Source organism: Globicephala melas, chromosome 9, assembly GCF_963455315.2.
Source record: "Globicephala melas chromosome 9, mGloMel1.2, whole genome shotgun sequence".
NCBI classification, from domain to species: domain Eukaryota; kingdom Metazoa; phylum Chordata; class Mammalia; order Artiodactyla; family Delphinidae; genus Globicephala; species Globicephala melas.
The window spans coordinates 34987295-35003989 of NC_083322.1; the positions used below are offsets into that span (position 1 = coordinate 34987295).

At 35.2% G+C, this 16695-nt stretch overlaps 1 protein-coding gene across 3 annotated transcripts in view; it reads right to left on the bottom strand.

Annotated features, from left to right (window-relative positions):
• FOXP2 (forkhead box P2) overlaps positions 1–16695 on the bottom strand; it is a 528540-nt gene that overhangs the window by 462802 nt on the left and 49043 nt on the right. For all 3 annotated transcript variants that reach the window (XM_060305385.1, XM_060305387.1, XM_060305386.1), the window contains exon 2: positions 203–347. The gene's annotated coding sequence lies outside the window, so the exon portion shown is untranslated. The remainder of the gene's footprint in view (positions 1–202; positions 348–16695) is intronic.

The window sequence follows — 16695 nt, forward strand, 5'->3', positions numbered from 1 at the left end:
TATTATTGTACGGCATCACCCTATGTTATTAGTTAGAAAATGTTAACACAAATAGAAATTTAAGTTACCTACCAAAACACCCATATATTTTGTAGAGAAAAAAAAAATCCAAAGAATATTGTCATCGCATAGTTTTCTATTACTAACACCTGAATAGCCACAAAAACTGAGAGATGGAAAATATAGAGTGCAGATGACTTACATATGGAGGGTTAGACTTTAATTCTCTCTCCCAGGATTGAGGAGTTTTATTCTTTGTGCTTACAATGCTCCTTTCTCCAGGGTATTCTTCTACTTCCAGAATAGGTCAGGACAAAGCTTCAACAGACTTCTATTATTTGTTTGATCTAGGGGGAAATTATACTTTTAATCAATTATTACAAAATGCATCAAACTTTTTTCTCACTGTGCTGGGGGTGGCGGTTTCTCATTATTTTCTCTTGGATCTGAGGTGAACAGAGAAAATAGGAATTGCCATTGTTGCATATTACAATAAATAAATCAAGTAGTTTAAATTAACACCACTAAAAGAAACCCACATCTATCTTCTTTTTCATTTTTATGGCTAAGCAGCACAGCAAGAGAAAATTAATATTCAAAATCCAAATGACTACAAAAGCCTACTCAAATGTATTTTTAAAAGACTTTAACATAATTTTGCAAATCCATGAGTTTGAATGGACTGGCAGAGATGATTAGGTATCAAATATTTTTACTCATTCATTTTAATGTCTTAGGGCTAAAGAATTACAGGATGATTAGAAAAGTGTAAAGGGAAATCCATTTTAAAAAATTTTAATGGAATAATAAAAAAGATTTCAAGAGCATGAGACAGACCAGAAACAGATAGCAAAGGGCCTGTAGGCAGGGCAAGAAATCTAGAGTAAGAATTTTGGAGATGGTACAAAGGTTGGGAACTGCTATTCAAACAGAGCATGTTGGTCAAATTAAAGCATATAACAGGAGTACATTTTTAATATGGTTTGATGTTAACTCTCTAAGAAATCTATAAATGTAAAAATGCAACACATCCTACCTTCACAAGAACACAGAAACATAATACATGATTATTTGATCTTTGGTGGTATGAACATTCATAACTTTAAAGGAGTTAATTGTATTCTACAAACTTCATCAAATTGTAGTTTTCTAATAACGGATATTTTTCTGCCTCATTAAAATGAAATATCAAGATAAATGTCTTCAACTTGTGCCATACCCTGGATCACACTCTCTTGCCTTATCTTTAAGTCATTCATATTGCTTTCCAAGTCATTCATATTGCTTTCCATTAAATAATAAATTAGAATGTAGGGGGAACATTTAGAGAAATTTGGAAATAAAATACAGATGGGGGAAATGTGTCTGCTAGCATTTTAAAGCCAGTTTTCGTTCAGAAATTTAAAACTATTACACTTGTGATTACTATTCCAAAAAAACTATAGTGGCAATATAGTAAACAAATGAAGCCAATTAATAGCTGTATCGGAATAGCTAAATACAAAAACCAAAACGTACGTGGGCAGAAGAATGTCTCTTTAAGCCATCCATCTGGTCACAAACTGATACTTACGTGAGCCCCTTCTGATTTTAATCAGAGTCAGGGGTACTTGTAAGTATCTACCTGGAACACCACAAAATTATTTCAAAGTGAAACGAACAGAAATTTGACTATCAAAAATTAAAGCTATTGAAGGAGAAAACTCATTCAAGACTAGATTTTAGGATTACAGAAAACTGGTATATTTTCTTTTAGAAAGATACAACTAATCTTGGCCTAACTTAATAGTCTTACTACTAAAACTTATCAACATGCATTCTATATGAATATTTCCATATGGCTTTTCAAACATAGGTAGTTCTACCTTAGTTTCAAGAACACAGAAATGATTTTGCTATATTTTGGATCAGTGCAGATCAATGCACATTCCTTTAGGGAAGCCTTTTGAACTGACAAAGGGTGAATGATTGACATCAGTAACAAATACTTTTTGTTGTCCTGGACTGACATGTCATTTATAGCAATACCTATGCTAATTAATGCCATACATATCTACCAGATGTGTCAGAGAAATATGCCAGACCCTTCACAGAATATTCCGTTTGAGTGCGGCTAAAATTACATTATAGATATGGAAATGCATCCCTTTGTGATAAAGAACTGATCGCTCTCTCTCTCTCTCTCCCTCCCCCCATGTATCACACACACACATATATACATATACATAGAATATACTTTCTGTGATAGGGAAAAACCCACTTACATGTACAATTAGCTATACCTTGTCTATTCCACTGGTAAAACTTTTTACAAAGAGCAAACTCTACCTTGCCATGTTCAAATACACTATAATCTTAAGCTTAAAAAATACAGAACATAATGTACTAAAATACTAGTCAGGGTCTTCAGAAACTACACTATCATCATGACACTTTACATTGAAGTGTGTTCCCAGATTCTCTCAACTCCACTGGTAGACTGTTAACAATGGGAACTATGCGTTAATCATCTTCATCTCCCCATTCCCTAGGACACAGTTTGGTATATAGTGGGTACCAGCTTTTTTTAAAAAAAATAGAGTTAGGGTCAGTAAAAACATCAAAATTATGTATCACATTTTTGTCAGTGAATTCAGTATATACAAAGAAATAATTGTTAGTGTTGGCAACTGAAACCCTTACTCATTAAATCAAATAAACTCGTAAAGAACTCATCTCAGTGTCTGGTACAGAGCTAGCACTCAAAAAACTGTGAACTATATAATCAGATTGAACATTCATCCTGCATTGCCTGGAATAGATGGGGTTCGTACTTACTGCAATTATTAACAGCTACCACTTTTCTTCTCAAAAGTGTCCCAGTTTAGATGGCAACTTTATTCCTCCAAAGTATCATTAATTTATTATAATTCATTTATATGATTATTTCTTTTTATCAACAAGTTATTCTTTTTCTTGTTTTCTATGATGCTGTTACATGACAAAACTATTTTATTGGGATTGGGATGAACAACATTCCATTCTTTTAACATCAGTACATTCACAGAGAAGGTCAAGGGTTTATTAAATCCTCACATCCTTTTTTTTTTTTTTTTTTTTTTTTGCGGTACGCAGGCCTCTCACTGCTGTGGCCTCTCCCATTGCGGAGCACAGGCTCCGGACGCGCAGGCTCAGCGGCCATGGCTCACGGGCCCAGCCGCTCCGCCGCATGTGGGATCTTCCCGGACCGGGGCACAAACCCATGTCCCCTGCATCGGCAGGCGGACTCTCAACCACTGCGCCACCAGGGAAGCCCTCACATCCTTGAAGCTAAACATTTCATCATCAACAAAGGAATTATCTCCTAGCTGACCAATCCAATGTGACTTCTTAATTCTTGGTTTGCTTAACTTTGCTAATTCATTTAGCTTAGTTTTCATTCTTTCCTTCATAAAACTCTACCTTTGGCCTACATGACACCCCTCTTTCTTGATTCCCCTCCTACCTCTGAGACCTCCTTTTTTCAGTGACTGCTAGTTCCTATTCTTACATGTATTTCCTCAATGTCAGTTTTCTCAAGACTTCATTCTAGTCCTCTTCTTTTCCTAATCTGCGCTCCAGTTCTTGCAATAACCACAATTTATTGCAAATGATTCCCAGGTGTGTATATCCAGTCCACACCTCTCTCCTGACCTGCAGATCGAAAGTTCCTACTGAATATACAATCTCCTATCTGTCCCCACTTCCTCCAGTCTTAACTCCAAGACCAAGGAAGCAACCAACAGTTAAGGAGAAAGTGAAGTCCTGCAAGAATTCACAGGCAACGAAAGACAAGGCAGGGAAATCCAAACCCACTAGAGTGAGAGGCAACCTGTTCCTGGTATCTCATTTGTAATCCAAGCATGTTTCACTTATAAAAATTGTTGCATGTAGTGGATAGGTTTCAAGGCAAATATTACTAGAAAGAATAATATGATAAACGTCAAATGTATCATGAGGATCACAAAATAAAATACCCAAAGATAAAAGTGTAAAGCAGCTAGGCGCAAGATAAAAGAAAGTTGTAGGGTACTGTGGCAAAGTCTCTAAAGAGGTGTTTTTTAACCCCCGTCAGATTACTGCATATGCTCCTGCATTTGCTCCACAGGAATGCAGTCTTAGCCCTGCCAAATGTGAGTTTTCAAGAGAAGTTAGAAAAGCTGTGCACGTGTGTGTGTGTGTGTGTGTGTGTGTGAGAGAGAGAGAGAGAGAGAAGAGAGAGAGGGAGAGACACAGAAACAAAGAGAGACAAATCCAATTTTTAAGATTTAGTAACAAATTTCATATTTTAAAAAATAATAAATATAATAATATTTGCAAGCTAAGGACATAAAGCACTCCTTTTTGACCTCAAGGTTAAATTGAAGGGCTAGCCTTTGACTTAAAAGCCATGTGTATATAACATGGCTTCTTAAGGAAAGTGTGGTCTGAGTTCTGAGCACCCAACACAATACAAAATCTTTTGTTATACAATCCATTTACATTTTGCGAAAAGCTTGCTATTTAATTGTATTGCCTAAAACATCCTATGAATGCAATTTTCCACCTTCTCTTTGGCTCAGCTCTTTATCCTCTACTGCCTCTTAAACATCTTCACTTGAATATTATGGTTCTGACCCTTCTTCAAATTAATCATGGTTTATATATCTTCAGAATTTTATCTCAAACCTTCTCTTTACTCAAGAACACTCAAGTTTTCTTAAATATATACCAAAATATTTATTTATTTATTGGATCTTCTAACAGGGAAAATTTTGTGTGCCTCTGGCTTTCCCTCCAGTTTACAGGAGAGATTTACAGAAGAGAGAAATTTATCCAAGATCTCAGCGGGTGTGAGTGGCAGAGACGGAACTTGAGCTCACTTTCCTTTTGAAACCAATGCAAGCCAAATTTACCCAAAATTTAATTCATAGGTAAATATACACATATAATATTTAATTTCTCTAACTGTATTTGAAAATAACTAATTTCCGTTAAATAACATACACTATAATCAAAATTAGAAAATACCAATATTTGTGTATGTCACCTCAAAGTATGCTTATTACAACACTTTAAATTTCACATTAAACATATTTCACTTATGTATTATACATGTTTATAACTGCAGAGTCAAATGAGGATATCAGACTTCCAAAACTAATAATCATCCACTCTCAAAAGGGCACAACCAGTATCAGCATCACTAGGTTCACATTTAAAAGAGATCGACTCATTCTGTACACAATTTCTGAGTAGTTGAATGTATATTAGCTTACTTATGAAGTAGAAAAAAATCTCAGAACAAACGAGCAGGCGACGGGAAAAAAAAAACTACCTTATCTATATTGCCCTGACAATTGAGTTTGGACAACAGTATTTTCTAAATGTACCCTATTCAGGGCTGGATATGTAATTACCTTCAGTTCATAGTCTAGACATTAATGCTTTCATAGTATTTAAGACTCCTTGTAACATGCTTGCAGCTTTAAGTAAGCAAGGCTAAATCTTGACCAGATAAATTAGCAAAGAATGCAATAAAGGCTGCAATAAAAGAACTTTATCCTACAAACCTTCAAGTTGCTGCTAAATGAGATTTCTTTGAAATGCAGATCAGTTGAACTAGATTAGTGAATTTTAGCTCCTGTCAACATCATAACAAAATACAAATACAATTGTTCACTGGCCTTATCTCCATGCTTCCATCTGCTGCCTTGTTATTTACTTTCCTTGATTTACTATGCAGATCTAAATAAGGCACATCAAGGAGGGCTTACAACACAATGGCTTCTTAAGCTTTACATCAAGGTATTTGAAACTGAAGCCAGGAAAGGGCTGCCATCAAAGACATATCTCTAATGAACTTCCATATCAGAGAAGGTTTGGTATTTAATACTGCTGTGAAAAGAAAGAGCTACAAATCAGAATGGCCTATGAAAGAAAATGCCCACAAATCTTGATGAGATTAGCACCTCTGAGAATTAATATCCCAATAAAAATGATGTCTGGTACCTTGAAGAGTTAACTTCCAACCTTTGCAAATATAATGCACTGTGTCAAGAGCAGGGAAATCATTTGACAAGGTTAAAAGGTCAGGGAAGAATTTTTAATTTTTCTCCCAAAGCTAGAAAATTATATTTTTTATACCTGCTTATCATAAATCCATGTCAGAATAAACAAACTTCAACATAATTAACACAATTAACAAATTTATAACATTACTTTCTATGGTATACACATTCTGCACTATTTTTTCAAAAATGAAAATTAGGAACAACTTCACAGTAAAATATGTAATATAAAATGACAGCATGTAACATTTGTTCATCAATTCTAGTATTTCCTTTTTCTGCCCCACAGCCATCTATGGCAACACAGTAAAATCTTCAGTCATTTTGCAAATCTTGAGGTGCCATTTTTATTACATGCTGCTCACCTTTTAAAGAGACACAGTAAATAAGAATTACTTTTCACCCTCTCTTCCTCCCTAATTGTGTTTTCCCACTTTTATTTATGTCACAGTTGAACAAGACAATAATTCACAAACATTAGTGAAAGTTTCCAGCAAACTCTACTTGCATTACTATTTGACAATTTCTTCCCCATAAGCAGTTAAGGTCCATAAACAAATGATAATTTTGTTTTTCCTAAAGAAAGCATTTCAATCATTTATGTCGTTCTATAGCAAGGGAAGATCCCACAAGCAAGTTCTGCTCCGTGGATCAATCAGCTCCAAACCAAAGTAGACATGTTGTCGACTCCAGTGCCTGGAAATCCTGCTGCGGGCTCACCAGATGATGAAAACCGAGGTATGCAGCAGGGGGGCCCCACGTGGCATTTGGTAGCTTCTGGGCATGTCAAACTTCACAACAACCCCACAGTCAATGACAGCAAACACCTTCCCTCTTCTTGCCTCCAAACATAAACTTGCCTCTCTACCCTCCCTCCGAATTACGGGCAGTCTTCCAGAAACAAAGCCCCAAACAGAAGAAACCTCCCATGACTACACAACAGAAATCACAGTTGTCTTTTTGCTGGATTTCATTTCATGTAGGCAATGTTCCAGACTTATTTACAACCACAAGAGACTGTTACCTCTTCTTGTTTAACACAATGACAAAACAACAGATTTACACATGCAAAAGCAGGTGCTGTAACAGGTTTGACTACTCTTGACCTAAAGCATGTAAAAGAGGTTTATCTGCAACAGCTGTCTCAAAGGTATTGGTGCTATGATGGGCAGTCAAAACTCCACCATCTGTAGAAGCGTGTGCTCAAAATGACAATATGAATTAAACAGTGATCAATAGGCCTTCCCTCATCTTTATCCATACATTGAAATCCCAAGATGTGTATATATTGGGCTATTTTACCTATCAGTCCTAGATAAGGAAAATAGAAATGTTGACATGCAAAAGTAATGTGTTCAATTGATCATTTCAGAACAGTTCTTTTCACCATGCTGACACACTGTGAGATGCCAGGTACTGAATTTTAATCACAGTATTATTTTAGAGCAAAATTTTCACAGGATTAATAATTCTAGTTGCTGTAATAATAACCTAAATAACTACTCTGTTGGAGTTCTACTACCGTAATTGTTTTCCTTAACTATTTTTACGTTCAAGTTGTAATTTTAGATCTTAAAAATAATGAAATTGTAGGCATGGGTATCTTAATCTCTCTTACTTTAAGCTTCAATTTAGAGAGGCACATTTTTCTGACATTCTGAGATTACAATTTTCTTTAAGAGGCTACTTTTTCCCTTGCACACCAAGGTAAAGAACCCGAGTCTGAACATGACCCCTTACTGAACAGAATAACTTGTTTTTGAGTTATATTTGCAGAAGGTAGCACCATATGCCCCAAGCTCCAAGTTGGATGCTCTTTCTATGGTCTAATTTGCTTGTCAAAAGATGTTACAATCACAAACCTACAATGTCTAGATAAACTTAATATCGAATGGAAAAAAAAAATATTTTCCTCACTTTCTTTAGAAATAACAAATTAAGCTCAAATAAATGCAAAAGGTTTGTAAAGTTCAAGCAACCTCTGAATTATAAATAAAAGAACCTGGTGCCACATGATTGAAAAAAGAAAATCACACACACGTACATAAGTTTAAATTAATTATTAAGAACAAAAACCTCGTCTCCTTTTTGAAAGAACAGAAGCAGCATGAAGTGCACAATTTTCAAGCTGACTTAGAAATAAACTACTTTTTAAACAGAAGTTTCACAAAAGACATTTAAATCAAACCACAGTTCATTATACAAATTAACCTTTCAAATTTGAGTGAAATACATCCACTTATTTTAAATGTTTTTGCAATTTCCATTGTACATCTTTGGAATTTTGTTTTAGCCTCCAAGAACCTTTAAACTCTGCTGCAATATTCTTTTGTTTGTTTGACTTGATTTTGTTTGTCTGTTTTTTTCATAATGGAGAGATAGTATCATGGGAAGGAAGAAAGAAAGACTATATCTGCAGACAATTTGTTTCAATTTTTTCTTTTTTTTTTTCCTGTCTTGTTGCTTAAACACTAAAGAATTAAAATACCATTTAAAGAAAAAAGCAAGGGTATTCAGTGGCTGTTTCTCACAACTGAGATGAGACATTATTATGACCCTTTCAAAGCCTTTCCAAATGTTTAAAAACTAAAATTATTTACTCAATAGGTCGTAACTGCCTTTTGTGAGCCACAGTAATCCATCATGTGAATAAATATTTAGACAATATTTTAAATGTGTGTGATATACTTGACAGAATGCTGCAGTTCCAGGCTGTCCTGTAAATACAGTCTGATCAAAAACATTCTGCTTGTACAATAAAAAAAACCCAGCTAGAAACACAACAGTCCAGCCAAGGAGGGAAAATTGATATCTAGGAAAACCTCAACAGTGAAAGTGACCATCAGTGACATAAACCACTGCAATTTTAAGAAGTTTGAAAAGCTGTTCTTGCTGAGGTAGATATCATATAAAGAATATACACCTATCTTAGGCAGATATTAACAAAGCTTCTTAAAAATGTACCACTTGTAAATAAAGATATCTATTTAATAAGCAACATTATGCAGCAGAAAAAAAACAACAGAGCAGCACTATACATACTGATGTACTGACAGAGAGCAATTTCCAAGGTACACTGTTAAGTGAAAAAAGCAGGATACATCAAAGTGTATATGTTTATATTACCATCTGTGAAAAAGTGACATATAGAGATACATATATGTTTATATATACATCACTATTTCTAGAAGAACACTAAGAAACTGGTTGGTGTGACTGATTCTTGAAAAGGGAAAATGGATACTTAAGGCACTGCTTCTCAAACTTTTTCATAACTACATACACATAAAAACCAGTATCAATTATGTGGCACACTGGGACAAACGAAGGGCCATCTGTCACAGGTCCCACCTTGCTTAGTTGGGGGTTAAAAACATAACTGTCTCTTCATACCCTTAAAGTGGCTGAGACACAGTAAGCTATGAGGTATTACGTGTTACCTGTTTTTAATAATTAAAGTTGAACAAGCCAAACTGACCATTTAAAGCTTATCAGTGGAGAATAAACTTGAAATATCTACTCAATCTTTTTACAGTTTAAATTTTTTTAAACTAGCACCTGCTAGAAAATCTCACTGCACATTAGATGGTACTCCAATAATCTCGCAATTTTTCTAATTTTAAAATGCTGCTGATTACGATATTTATAGAGTACATACACACCAAGAGTCTTCAAACCAGAGTTGCTTGCACTATATTGCACTATGATACGTTTACCACATCCTTAGCATTTCGAAAATTTAAACGGAAATTATTTTTTCACTCAAGATAAGGGTTCTGAAAATTAAGTCAAATTTTATCCATTACTCTGCTATATTTTATTTTTAATTTATTTTTAACACATATAAAGCAGATAAGTCAAAAGTCTCACTTGTTAGCTTAAGAAGCTCCAGTTGACGTTTATTTTTATTTGATTGACAAAGGTGGAAACAATTTATTATTTTATTACTTTAATGAATGCAATTTGTTACACAGATAAAAAATACTCGAAGCATAGTGGGAATTAATAATAAAAGAAATTTTGGGTGGTAGTTAAACGGCTACTGCTGCTGCTATTACTTATAACCTCAGCAAATAGCAGATGTGTGCTAGAAAGCACTTTTTTGTAAAGAAAGTATGATTTGCACCTTTCAGAAGGACATTTTAGTTGGTTTTCACAGTGAAATTATATAATAGCTTTTTTTATTACTTTGTATAAAAAAGCTTATGCGAAGAATCACACATCTATACATTTGGCAATTTTGTATTTATGATAATATGTCAGATTATGGAGGTGTTCCAAGGAGAAAGAAGTCAAGATCACTTTCAAAAAATCACAGGTAAAAGATGAGGACTCGGGAAAAAAAGACAAGCAGCAGCTATGTGTGATTAGGAAAAAAGATGGATTCAACACTTTTCCCAATGGAAGAGCGAGCCAGTATTCTAGGAAAAATAAGGAAGATTCATTGGCATTGGGATATTTAAGGAGTTTTTAATACTGACTCCCATTCTGCCTCTAACACCTAATCACTCAGTCAAAAATATCTGTACGTACACCATCTCCAGATGCTGTGTTTAGCACTAGAAATTCAATGATGTAGCCCCACAAGCTGTATAAAAGCCTGGGATAGAAGGTGGAACTGGGGAACAGTTGGTGTCAAATATTTTGCACAGAAAGAGGAACTGAAGGAACTATAGGCATAAGAATGAATAAAAAGTAGTAATCCAAATAAGAAGGAATGAAAATCTGAAGGAGGACCATACCAAAGGAGATGAAGCAAAGAGGCCATATTTGATAGACATTTATATTAGTGTCCATTTCACTTTGTGATTGACTAAGAGAGGGAAAATTGAAAATGACTTTCAGATTTTTTGGCTTGGTTATATGTCGTAGATACCGCAAGGAAAGCAGTCTAGTGGGATTTATACTGTGATAGCAGCCTCAAAGATTCCCAATGATCCCAGTCTCTGCTACCTCTGTCCCATGCAATCCCCTCTTCTGGAGTGTGGGCTGGATCTAGTGCCTTGATTCTAATCAGCAGAATATGGCAAAATGATGGCATCTCATTTCTATGATTAGGTTGCAAAATAACTCTTGACTTCTGTCTTTTCACTCTCACGTGCTCACTCTGATGGAAGCCAGTTGCCACGTTGTGAGTTTTCCTATAATTAGGCCCAGGTGAATGCCCAAGTGACAGGCCCACATCTTTTATGTGAATAGCACAAAAACTGAGGAAATGTTCTCCCAATATTCAAAAACTATTATCTGGTTCAGCAAAGGAGTTACTCATACAAATGATAAATTATTAAGTTCATCTCATTATTATTATTATATTATGATTAAGTTTCAATATACAACTTTGTTACTTCACTCATATCTTTCCCCTTAATATAAGCAAAATATTAACCAACATTCATACTAGAACTAAACTCATTCATTCATCAATTGCAAACGTAAGTTGGCTGTAGATATAAGAGTTCAGCAAAAGTCAATGAAAGCATTCAAAACCTTCGACAAGGGACTTGGGTTTTCTTGAGCTAAGAATAAAGTATTTTATAGTTGCAAAAGATCATCCTTTATGTGTATGTGTTTCTGCCTTTGTATGTATTTATGTCTGACACTGGATGGCTTCTGTAGAGTGGTGAGATTCATTTGCTTTATAGCCAAAGAGTAAGATAAAGTAAACCTTGTACCTCCTAGAGTTAGTCAATTTATCTGGATTCAGAAACCAACTCATTCATTTTTGGTGGTGGATCTGATTCAGATACTATGTAACCTTACTGTTTGTTGCCTAATAAATACATGTTGAATTGACATGAATTGATTCCTCTGCTTTACCACCCTGAGAGCTAGTAAGATTCTAAATCTTGTCTTGTATTTTCTTAACTACAAAGAGTGCTCTGCTCATAGATTCAATGAATGTCTACAGAATGAGTGGATGAATGAATGAGTCATTTTATTAATCAGTACAGGCAACGGTAGATTGAGGAGGGTGTGAATGATGAAGCTTGAAAGCAAAAGAAAGGGGAAGGAATCAGGGATATTGCTTTAGGGTATGTCATCCATCAAAGGAATTTTATTTGCACACCTTTTAAAATGAAATTTTGGGCAGCATTTTTAGAATAGATTTGAACATTATAAAGGTAAGAAACTTTGGGAATGCTAATTGCTAATAGGACACTATGATATAAATGTCATGGCATATAAGGAAAACGATATTTATTGTCACTGCTGTGTGTGACAGGCAGAAAAAACAATAGACATGTTACTTGGCAACGCGCTGAAACAGCATCATTATCACCATAGAGTCATGGAATCTCCGAATTGGAAAGGATATTAAAGGTCATCCAGTCCAACAGCAAGCTCGACAGATGGCCATCTAGCCTCTGCCTAACCATTTCTAATCATCGTTGCTTTCTGTGGTAGCCAGTTATACAGTTGAATAGTCTTAGCACTTACAAGGCGCCTTAAATCCAGCAAAATCTAGCTATTTGAAACTTGTCATTGTCCCTGATTGAATACTTGGCATTTACATAAATGACATCTGCTTCTTAGGTGGAAAGGTATAGAGGGAATGGCACTGGACATAATATGTGAGGATTTGGATCTGTCTCACAAATCAGCCACTTGTTATTCTTGGTCAAGTCATTTAACCTCTGAGCTTTACATATATATATATATATGTGTATATATATATATACACACACACACACATACATATATTACATATATATACATACATATATATGTGTATATATATGTATGTATATATACATACACACACACACATATAAGATAGGGTTGTTATGGGGAATCACAAAGTTAATATATATGATAGGGCTTTGCAAACTATAAAATGCTAAAGGTACTGTATTTCATTTTGACAGCCTTTGTATATTGAATATAGTTACTGTTTCCCTTCTCCAGGTATAACCACAGTTATCTTTTGTAGTGTCATATGGTTTTGTGCAGAGGCCAGGAGACATACCTAACCTGTCCTGACCAATACACTAAATCACTTCCTTTTTAGGAGCAAGGGCAAACTGTGAAAGAAAACTAAACCTCAAGAGAATCTAATCACACTGCTTTATAATATTACTCTGATAAATTATGCCTTTTAAAGTAGTACTAGAAAGTATATTTTCAAATGTTAAAAAGATTGTCAATCATTTTTGGGATATTGTGGGACATAGCTTAATTTCTCTAAGTTGAAAGTGGGCTTTTAAAAAATAATATTTTAATTTTTCTTTCAGTATGCTTTCTCAAGGATACATAACAGTTACATTTAATTTTATCTTTCATTAACAGCAATACTTGCCTAGTAGTTCAGCCTATAAATGATTTACAAACCAACATGGAGAAAGGAAAAGAGGGAAACACCATTTGCTGAGGCCTGACCATATGGCAGAAGATAGACGGAGAGCCTTGAGTTAAGGTGGAACTAATATAGCAAATGCCATCCAATTCCTTTTGAAGAGATTTTTTTAGATTAACATAAATGGTATAATACCATCTATAAGTTAAGCTCTTACTTTTCCAGACTATTCTACTTGAAATGGATCTTCTGGAAATTATTCTAAATGTTCCCGGATACTTGAAATTTTAATCCACCCCCTCATTTAAAATTCATAGCTTATACACTTTTTAAGTTCTAGTGATTCTTTGGAATTTATAATAGTAAGAAAACTGATATTTACCTATAAACAATACTGTGTCTGAAATATCTGTGCTTTCTAAGCTTACTGTCAACCAAAAATAGAAGAAGAATCTGATTTTTTTATGATTTTATAAAATACTGATAAATTTCCTAAGTCATTAGCTGGAAAAACTTCAGTTTGAAGTACTCTTTCAGGATATGTAAGAGAGGCTCTAGCAAGAGCCCCTTATAAGGCTCTATTTTCTCTACTGGTATGTAAAGCGTTTTACTTTTCACAGCTCTCCACAATTAATGATGGCCAATCACTTAATGGTACTGGTGATTTTCTTCCCCACTCATGCTGTTTCCTGAGAGTCTGTAGAGAGCTTACTCACATAACCCCTGCAAGTTCTTGGTCTTCTCTCAGTCTCTCGGTCTTCCACCTCTTGCCAGGGAAGGAAGGGTAATCTTATTGGGAAACATGGGCCTCTCTTTTATTTCTCATTTAATTCAGAACATAGATGGGAAAGAAGAATGATTTATCGGGCCACATAAGACACGCTCCCCACCCAGAATAATGAAACTGTCCATGGAAATTGTGAAGAGCAAGATTCAAATCCGTCTCAGAAGTTATAATGTTATGTGTCCTCTATATAATCCAGGTTTCAGTGTAACTATTTTTGTAAAAAATCTTAAACAACGTGGTGTGGAAACTAAGTACACAGGGGGAAAACACACCAGTGCATGTCATAGAAGAGTGCTAAAGCACCTGATATGTCACAAATATGTTACAGGGATGCCAAGATGCTGATCCCTTCTGCCCTCAGGGTGGCAAGAGGAGCCTGGGCAGCCAGAGCCCTCAGGCCAATCACCCCTGGCCACAAGTTAACCCAAGGCACTCTCCAAATACCATCACTTTCTATGTGTGTGAGGCATGAATAAAATCAGGAGGCAGGACCACAGAAGTAGTAGCTAAATAAAGGTTAAGTGGGACAGCTTAGTTACCTGCCAGTGGCATGGCGATCTCTAGGCAGAATGTAATGGGCTGCAGGTATAAAAGGATGGACTGCTTTACTGTAGGTTAAATTACAGAATTTTATTACAGTTCACCAAAAAGAAAATACTCTGGCAATTTTTCTGTGTCTGATAATAAATAAGTCTCACTAGGGCCTCACTACTCACTATGTGTAAATTAAGAAACTGGATCGTGAGGCATCCTAAAGATTTAAGCCAAGGGCAAACAGTTCACCTCAAGGGACAGAAAAGATTCTTCTGGGCAGATATTCCTCTCTGCCTATTAGCATCACCTCTACTTAGATTGCAATTATGTAAATATTAAATAATTTTTATAAAAATAATAAAGCTGAGCTCATTGTCAGCTGCACTCTAGAAAACTGAGAATTGTTGGGGACTAACTTTATACTATTTCCACGTCACAGAAAAGCACAATAGAAGTGTGCAGGATTACATGTTTTGGAGCTCTTCATACATACAGTTGTCCAACAAGCTTGATTTAATGTTCTTAGGCCTCAGTTACTTTATCTGTTATTTGAAGATTACAAAGTCAACAAAACCCAAATGCTGTTGTAAGAAAGGATGTAGTAAAAGAAGAGGAGAAATACTTTAAAATACTGTAATACAACGGCAATGCTAAATAATGATTATTTTGCCTAAGGTATTATTGTCAGAGAGTATTTGCTCAGTTACTGAAATACTAGTGAGTTGGGGACTCCAGCGATTTGTAGAATTTCAGTATACCTGACATATAAAAGGACAAAAAGTATCAGGAAAATGAACATGAAATAATCACACACCATAATCTAAAGGAGTAAACTTTCTATTGTAGTTTCATTTTATATATATACATATATATGTATATACATACGTGTGTGTGTGTATATATATATATATATATATATATATATGTAAAGTCTTCTTATTATGTTTTATCACCTACACATACATATCTACCAACCCTGGTGACAGAGGGGAACTGTTTTCTGCAGCTACACCCAAAACAGCCATTCTCAGCAAAGCCTAATAGTTAAGAGAAGAGGATCTAGAGCCTGGGTATTAATGCTTAGTCTTGGGCAAGCCATTTAACATTTCATTTCTTCAGCTCTAACAAAAGAATAACACTACCTGCCAAAGAGTTGTTTTAAAAAAATTAAGACATGTAAAATGTTTAAAGAATTCCTGGCCTACAGTAAACTCTAAATAGTGTTAGCTATTTTTATTATTCAATCCTACCACAAGTCCTCACCCCCCAATCTCCCACCATACCCATTTTAGCCACACTAAGCTCACAGATGCAGAAATGCCAACATTAAATTTTTTTTGCACATTAACTGAAGTCCACATCATGCTCATATTTCCATAGTTTTTACTTAATGTTATTTTCGTGTTTCAGGATCCCATCCAGGATACCATATTGTATTTTGTCATTATATCTCCTTAGGCTCCCTCCCCTTGGCTGTGACAGTTTCTCAAACTGTATTTTGTACAATGTCCCTAGGCTGGGATCTGTCAGATGTTCTTCTAATGATTAGATTAAGCTTATAGATTTTGGGGGGCAGAGGACCATAGTAGAAAATTACCATTTTCATCACATCATATCGTTTATATACTATGAACATGATACATCACCGTTGCTGTTTACCTTGATGACCTGGCTGAGGATAGGTTTGTCAGGTTTCTCTAATGGAGTTACCCTTTTTCCTTTTTTCCATACTGTACTCTTTGGAAGAAAATCACCATGCGCAGCCCACAATTAAGTCAGGAGTTATGCTCCACTTTCTTGAAGGTGAAGCATCTACATAAATTATCTGAAATTCTTCTCTTCTGGAAATGTCTGTTCTCCCACTTATCTACTGAACCCTTTATCTATATAAGTATGGTACGGACTCATGGAGATACATTTTCCATATTGTGCTTTTTTGAACATTTTCTTATTTTCTGGCATTACAAGAGTTCCAGCTGCATCTTGTGTATTTTCTGCCCCAATCTGAGAAT